This window comes from Lolium rigidum, chromosome 1, assembly GCF_022539505.1.
Source record: "Lolium rigidum isolate FL_2022 chromosome 1, APGP_CSIRO_Lrig_0.1, whole genome shotgun sequence".
Taxonomy (NCBI): domain Eukaryota; kingdom Viridiplantae; phylum Streptophyta; class Magnoliopsida; order Poales; family Poaceae; genus Lolium; species Lolium rigidum.
This window is the reverse complement of record NC_061508.1, coordinates 194897727-194905864: the sequence shown is the minus strand read 5'-3', so window position 1 is coordinate 194905864 and position 8138 is coordinate 194897727.

Genomic DNA, 8138 nt, shown 5'->3' with positions numbered 1-8138 from the left:
AATAATTGTTGCCACATGCTTATGCATTAAAGAGGAGTCCATTACCCGTTGTCCATGTTGTCCCGGTATGGATGTCTAAGTTGAGAATAATCAAAAGCGAGAAATCCAAAATGCGAGCTTTCTCCTTAGACCTTTGTACAGGCGGCATGGAGGTACCCCATTGTGACACTTGGTTAAAACATGTGTATTGCAAAGATCCGGTAGTCCAAGCTAATTAGGACAAGGTGCGGGCACTATTAGTATACTATGCATGAGGCTTGCAACTTGTAAGATATAATTTTCATAACTCATATGCTTTATTACTACCGTTGATAAAATTGTTTCATGTTTTCAAAATAAAAGCTCTAGCACAAATATATCAATCGATGCTTTCCTCTTTGAAGGACCATTCTTTTTACCTTTATGTTTAGTCAGTTCACCTATCTCTCTCCACCTCAAGAAGCAAACACTTGTGTGAACTGTGCATTGATTCCTACATACTTGCATATTGCACTTGTTATATTACTCTATGTTGACAATTATCCATGAGATATACATGTTACAAGTTGAAAGCAACCGCTGAAACTTAATCTTCCTTTGTGTTGCTTCAATACCTTTACTTTGATTTATTGCTTTATGAGTTAACTCTTATGCAAGACTTATTGATGCTTGTCTTGAAGTACTATTCATGAAAAGTCTTTGCTTTATTTCACTTGTTTACTCATGTCATTACCATTGTTTTGATCGCTGCATTCATTACATATGTTTACAAATAGTATGATCAAGGTTATGATGGCATGTCACTTCAGAAATTATCTTTGTTATCGTTTTACCCGCTCGGGACGAGCGGAACTAAGCTTGGGGATGCCGATACGCCTCCGACGTATCGATAATTTCTTATGTTCCATGCCATATTATTGATGATACCTACATGTTTTATGCACACTTTATGTCATATTCGTGCATTTTCCGGAACTAACCTATTAACAAGATGCCGAAGAGCCGCTTGTCGTTTTCTGCTGTTTTTGGTTTCGTAAATCCTAGTAACGAAATATTCTCGGAATTGGACGAAATCAAGACCCGGGGTCCTATTTTGCCACGAAGCTTCCGAAGACCGAAGATGAGTCGAAGTGGGGCCACGAGGGGCCGCCACCATAGGGCGGCGCGGCCCGGGCCTTGGCCGCGCCGACCTGTGGTGTGGGGCCCTCGTGTGGCCCCCACGTTGCCCTTCCGCCTACTTAAAGCCTCCGTCGCGAAACCCCCGATGCGAAAAACCACGATACGGAAAACCTATCGAGACGCCGCCGCCGCCAATCCCATCCCGGGGGATTCTGGAGATCTCCTCCGGCACCCCGCCGGAGAGGGGATTCATCTCCCGGAGGACTCTTCACCGCCATGGTCGCCTCCGGAGTGATGAGTGAGTAGTTCACCCCGGACTATGGGTCCATAGCAGTAGCTAGATGGTTGTCTTCTCCTCATTGTGCTTCATTGTTGGATCTTGTGAGCTGCCTAACATGATCAAGATCATCTATCCGTAATACTCTATGTTGTGTTTGTCGGGATCCGATGGATAGAGAATACCATGTTATGTTAATTATCAAGTTATTACCTATGTGTTGTTTATGATCTTGCATGCTCTCCGTTATTAGTAGAGGCTCTGGCCAAGTTGATGCTAGTAACTCCAAGAGGGAGTATTTATGCTCGATAGTGGGTTCATGCCCGCATTGACACCTGGGGAGTGACGAAACCCCTAAGGTTGTGTTGTGCTCGTTGCCACTAGGGATAAAACATTGATGCTATGTCTAAGGATGTAGTTGTTGATTACATTACGCACCATACTTAATGCAATTGTCTGTTGCTTTGCAACTTAATACCGGAGGGGGTTCGGATGATAACCTGAAGGTGGACTTTTTAGGCATAGATGCAGTTGGATGGCGGTCTATGTACTTCCCAATTAAATCTCACTGTACTTATCATGACATGTATGTGCATTGTTTTGCTCTCTCTATTTGTCAATTGCCCGACTGTAATTTGTTCACCCAACATGCTTTTATCTTATGGGAGAGACACCCCTAGTGAACTGTGGACCCCGGTCCATTCTTTTATACCGAAATACAAATCTGCTCGCAATACTTGTTTTACTCGTTTTCTTTGCAAACAATCATCTTCCACACAATACGGTTAACCCTTTGTTACAGCAAGCCGGTGAGATTGACAACCTCACTTGTTTCGTTGGGGCAAAGTACTTTGGTTGTGTTGTGCAGGTTCCACGTTGGCGCCGGAATCTTCGGTGTTGCGCCGCACTACATCCCGCCGCCATCAACCTTCAACGTGCTTCTTGACTCCTACTGGTTCGATTAAACCTTGGTTTCTTACTGAGGGAAACTTGCCGCTGTGCGCATCACACCTTCCTCTTGGGGTTCCCAACGGACGTGTCAATTACACGCATCAGTCTCCGACGCGAAAACCCTATTACGTTCGACGAAACCAGAGAAAATCTTCCAGAGCCGCCGCCATCGCGAAGCCAAGATCTGGGGGACAGGAGTCTCTGTTCCGGCACGCCGCCGGGACGGGGAAGTGCCCCCGGAAGGCTTCTCCATTGACACCACCGCCATCTTCATCAGTGCTGCTGTCTCCCATGAGGAGGGAGTAGTTCTCCATAGAGGCTCGGGGCTGTACCGGTAGCTATGTGGTTAATCTCTCTCCTATGTACTTCAATACAATAATCTCATGAGCTGCCTTACATGATTGAGATTCATATGATGATGCTTGTAATCTAGATGTCATTATGCTAGTCAAGTGGGTTTTACTTATGTGATCTCCGGAGACTCCTTGTCCCACGTGTGTAAAGGTGACAGTGTGTGCACCGTATGGGTCTCTTAGGCTATATTTCACAGAATACTTATTCACTGTTATGAATGGCATAGTGAAGTGCTTATTTATTCTACACAGTTAGTGGTGTTCATCATCCAACAAGAGGGTGTAGAGTCTAGCATCTATCTATTTATTCTGTTATGTGATCAATGTTGAGAGTGTCCACTAGTGAAAGTATGATCCCTAGGCCTTGTTCCTAAATATCGCTATCGCCGCTTGTTTACTCGTTTTACTCGCATCTTTACTTCCCCGCAATATTACTACCATCAATCGCACGCCAGCAAGCACTTTTCTCGGCGGCTATTACTACTGCTCATATTCATTCATACCACTTGTATTTCACTATCTCTTCGCCGAACTAGTGCACCTATTAGGTGTGTTGGGGACACAAGAGACTTCTTGCTTTGTGGTTGCAGGGTTGCATGAGAGGGATATCTTTGACCTCTTACTCCCTGAGTTCGATAAACCTTGGGTGATCCACTTAAGGGAAACTTGCTACTGTTCTACAAACCTCTGCTCTTGGAGGCCCAACACTGTCTACAAGAATAGAAGCACCCGTAGACATCAAGCACTTTTCTGGCGCCGTTGCCGGGGATCTGAAGAAAAGTTACACCACAGAGAATTGCCTCCCACGGCAACAACACTTTTCTGGCGCCGTTGCCGGGGAGGAAAGGTAAAAGGCACTCGTACTTCGGTCCCAGGTAAAGTACTTTTCTGTTGCCGTTGTGTGTGTGCTCGAAGCTATTTCCTTTAGATCCCGCAATTGCATCTTTTTGTTTCTTGTTTACACTAGTTTGGCATAATGGACAACAATGAGCTTCTTATTCTATTTCCTGATTTAAGACATGGATGGTTTGATGCGAAAATTAAAAAACATATGGAACATATTAGTATGAACGCTTTGAACACCATTGTTGCTAATGATATGGAAAATTCTAAGCTTGGGGAAGCTGGCTTTGATGAGCATGATATTTTTAGTCCACCAAGCATTGAGGAGGAAATTTACTTTGATGATACTTTGCCTCCTATTTATGATGATTATAATGATAGTGGTCTTTTGTTGCCACCTACTATGGAGAGTAAATTTAATGATGATTACAATACGCCGCCTATATTTTATGATGAGAGTAATAATGATAGCTACTTTGTTGAATTTGCTCCCACTACAATTAATAAGAATGACTATGCTTATGTTGGGAGTAGTAATTATTTTATGCATGAGACTCATGATAAGAATGCTTTATGTGATAGTTATATTGTTGAGTTTGCTCATGTTGCTACTGAAAGTTATTATGAGAGAGGAAAATATGGTTGTAGAAATTTTCATGTTACTAAAATGCCTCTCTATGTGCTGATATTTTTGAAGCTACACTTGTTCTATCTTCCTATGCTTGTTACTTTGCTCTTCATGAACTTGTTTATTTACAAGACTCCTATGCATAGGAAGCATGTTAGACTTAAATTTGTTTTGAATTTGCTTCTTGATGCTCTCTTTTACTTCAACTACTATCTCTTGCGAGTGCATCATTAAAACTGTTGAGCCCATCTTAATGGCTATAAAGAAAGAACTTCTTGGGAGATAACTCATGTGTTTATTTTACTACAGTAATTTTGTTTTTTATTTTGTGTCTTGGAAGTTGTTACTACTGTAGCAAGCTCTCCTTATCTTAGTTTTGTGCCTAGTTGTGCGAAGTAAAGTCGTTGATAGTAAGGTTCATACTAGATTTGGATTACTGCGCAGAAACATATTTCTTTGCTGTCACGAATCTGGGCCTAATTCTCTGTAGGCAACTCAGAAAATTATGCCAATTTACGTGAGTGATCCTCAGATATGTACGCAACTTTCATTAAATTTGAGCATTTTCATCCGAGCAAGTCCGGTGCCTCAATAAAATTCGTCTTTACGGACTGTTCCGTTTTGACAGATTCTGCCTTTTATTTCGCATTGCCTCTTTCGTTGCGTTGGATGGATTTCTTTGTGCCATTACCTTCCAAGTAGCTTTGTGCAATGTCCAGAAGTGTTAAGAATGATTGTGTCACCTCCGAACATGTGAATTTTTAATTATGCACTAACCCTCTAATGAGTTTGTTTCGAGTTTGGTGTGGAGGAAGTTTTCAAGGGTCAAGAGAGGAGGATGATATACTATGATCAAGAAGAGTGAAAGCTCTAAGCTTGGGGATGCCCCGGTGGTTCATCCCTGCATATTTCAAGAAGACTCAAGCATCTAAGCTTGGGGATTCCCAAGGCATCCCCTTCTTCATCGACAAATTATCAGGTTCCTTCTCTTGAAACTATATTTTTATTCGGTCACATCATATGTACTTTACTTGGAGCGTCTGTTTGTTTTTGTTTTTGTTTTTGTTTTTGTTTTTTGTTTGAATAAATGCTTGTGTGGGAGAGAGACACGCTCCGCTGGTTCGTATGAACACATGTGTTCTTAGCTCATAATGTTCACGGCGAAGGTTGAACTGCTTCGTTAATTGTTATATGGTTGGAAACGGGAAATGCTACATGTGGTAATTGATAAAATGTCTTGGATAATTTGATACTTGGCAATTGTTGTGCTCATGTTTAAGCTCTTGCATCATATACTTTGCACCCATTAATGAATAAATACATAGAGCTTGCTAAAATTTGGTTTGCATAATTGGTCTCTCTAAGGTCTAGATAATTTCTAGTATTGGTTTGAACAACAAGGAAGACGTTGTAGAGTCTTATAATGTTTACAATATGTTTTTTATGTGAGTTTTTCTGCACCGGTTCATCCTTGTGTTTGTTTCAAATAAACCTTGCTAGCCTAAGCCTTGTATCGAGAGGGAATACTTCTCATGCATCCAAAATCCTTGAGCCAACCACTATGCCATTTGTGTCCACCATACCTACCTACTACATGGTATTTCTCCGCCATTCCAAAGTAAATTGCTTGAGTTCTATCTTTAAATTTCCATCATTCGCCTTTGCAATATATAGCTCATGGGACAAATAGCTTAAAAACTATTGTGGTATTGAATATGTACTTATGCATTTTATCTCTTATTAAGTTGTTTGCTGTGCGATAACCATGTTCCTGGGGACGCCATCAACTACTCTTTGTTGAATATCATGTGAGTTGCTATGCATGTCCGTCTTGTCCGAAGTAAGGGAGATTTACCACTCATTTAATGGTTAGAGCATGCATAATGTTAGAGAAGAACATTGGGCCGCTAACTAAAGCCATGAATCATGGTGGAAGTTTCAGCTTTTGGACATATATCCTCAATCTCATATGAGAACATTAATTGTTGCTACATGCTTATGCATTAAAGAGGAGTCCATTATCTGTTGTCTATGTTGTCCCCGTATGGATGTCTAAGTTGAGAATAATCAAAAGCGAGAAATCCAAATGCGAGCTTTCTCCTTAGACCTTTGTACAAGCGGCATAGAGGTACCCCTTTGTGACACTTGGTTAAAACATGTGTATTGCGATGATAATCCCGGTAATCCGAGCTAATTAGGACAAGGTGCGGGCACTATTAGTATACTATGCATGAGGCTTGCAACTTGTAAGATATAATTTACATGATACATATGCTTTATTACTACCGTTGACAAAATTGTTTCTTGTTTTCAAAACCAAAGCTCTAGCACAAATATAGCAATCAATGCGTCCCTCTGCGAAGGGTCTTTCTTTTACTTTTATGTTGAGTCAGTTCACTTATTTCTCTCCACCTCAAGAAGCAAACACTTGTGTGAACTGTGCATTGATTCCTACATACTTGCATATTGCACTTGTTATATTACTTTACATTGACAATATCCATGAGATGTACATGTTATAAGTTGAAAGCAACCGCTGAAACTTAATCTTCCTTTGTGTTGTTTCAATACCTTTACTTTGATTTATTGCTTTATGAGTTAACTCTTATGCAAGACTTATTGATGCTTGTCTTGAAAGTACTATTCATGAAAAGTCTTTGCTTTATGATTCAGCTTGTTTACTCATGTCATTACCATTATTTTGATCGCTGCATTCATTACATGTGTTTACAATAGTATGATCAAGGTTATGATGGCATGTCACTCCGAAATTATCGTTGTTATCATTTACCCGCTCGGGACGAGCAGGAACTAAGCTTGGGGATGCTGATACGTCTCCGACGTATCGATAATTTCTTATGTTCCATGCCACATTATTGATGATATCTACATGTTTTATGCATACTTTATGTCATATTTATGCGTTTTCCGGAACTAACCTATTGACGAGATGCCGAAGGGCCAGCTTGTTGTTCGCTGTTTTTGGTTCCGAAATCCTAGTAAGGAAATATTCTCGGAATCGGACGAAATCAACGCCCGCAGTCTTATAATTGGACGAAGCTTCCAGAACACCCGAGAGCCGCCAAAGGGGAGCCCTGGGGGCCCCACACAACACCCTGGCGCGACCAGAGGGGGGGCCGCGCCCCCCTAGTGTGTGGGCCTACCAAGCCCCCTCCGAGGCTGCCCTTCCGCCTACTTAAGGTCTCCGTCGCGAAAACCCTATTACGTTCGACGAAACCAGAGAAAACCTTCCAGAGCCGCCGCCATCGCGAAGCCAAGATCCGGGGGACAGGAGTCTCTGTTCCGGCACGCCGCCGGGACGGGGAAGTGCCCCCGGAAGGCTTCTCCATCGACACCACCGCCATCTTCATCAACGCTGCTGTCTCCCATGAGGTGGGAGTAGTTCTCCATAGAGGCTCGGGGCTGTACCGGTAGCTATGTGGTTAATCTCTCTCCTATGTACTTCAATACAATAATCTCATGAGCTGCCTTACATGATTGAGATTCATATGATGATGCTTGTAATCTAGATGTCATTATGCTAGTTAAGTTCGTTTTACTTATGTGATCTCCGGAGACTCCTTGTCCCACGTGTGTAAAGGTGACAGCAGTGTGCACCGTGTGGGTCTCTTAGGCTATATTTCACGTAATACTTATTCACCGTTATGAATGGCATAGTGAAGTGCTTATTTATATCTCTTTATGATTGCAATGTGTTTTGTATCACAATTTATCTCGTGTGCCACTCTAGTGATGTTATTAAAGTAGTTTATTCCTCCCGCACGGTGTAATGGTGACAAGTGTGTGCATCGTGTAGTACTTGGCGTAGGCTATGATTGTGATCTCTTGTAGATTATGAAGTTAACTATTGCTATGATGGTATTGATGTGATCTATTCCTCCTTTCGTAGTGTGAAGGTGACAAGTAGTGCATGCTATGTTAGTACTTGGTTTGGTTATGTTGATCTCGTTATGCACTCTAAGGTTAT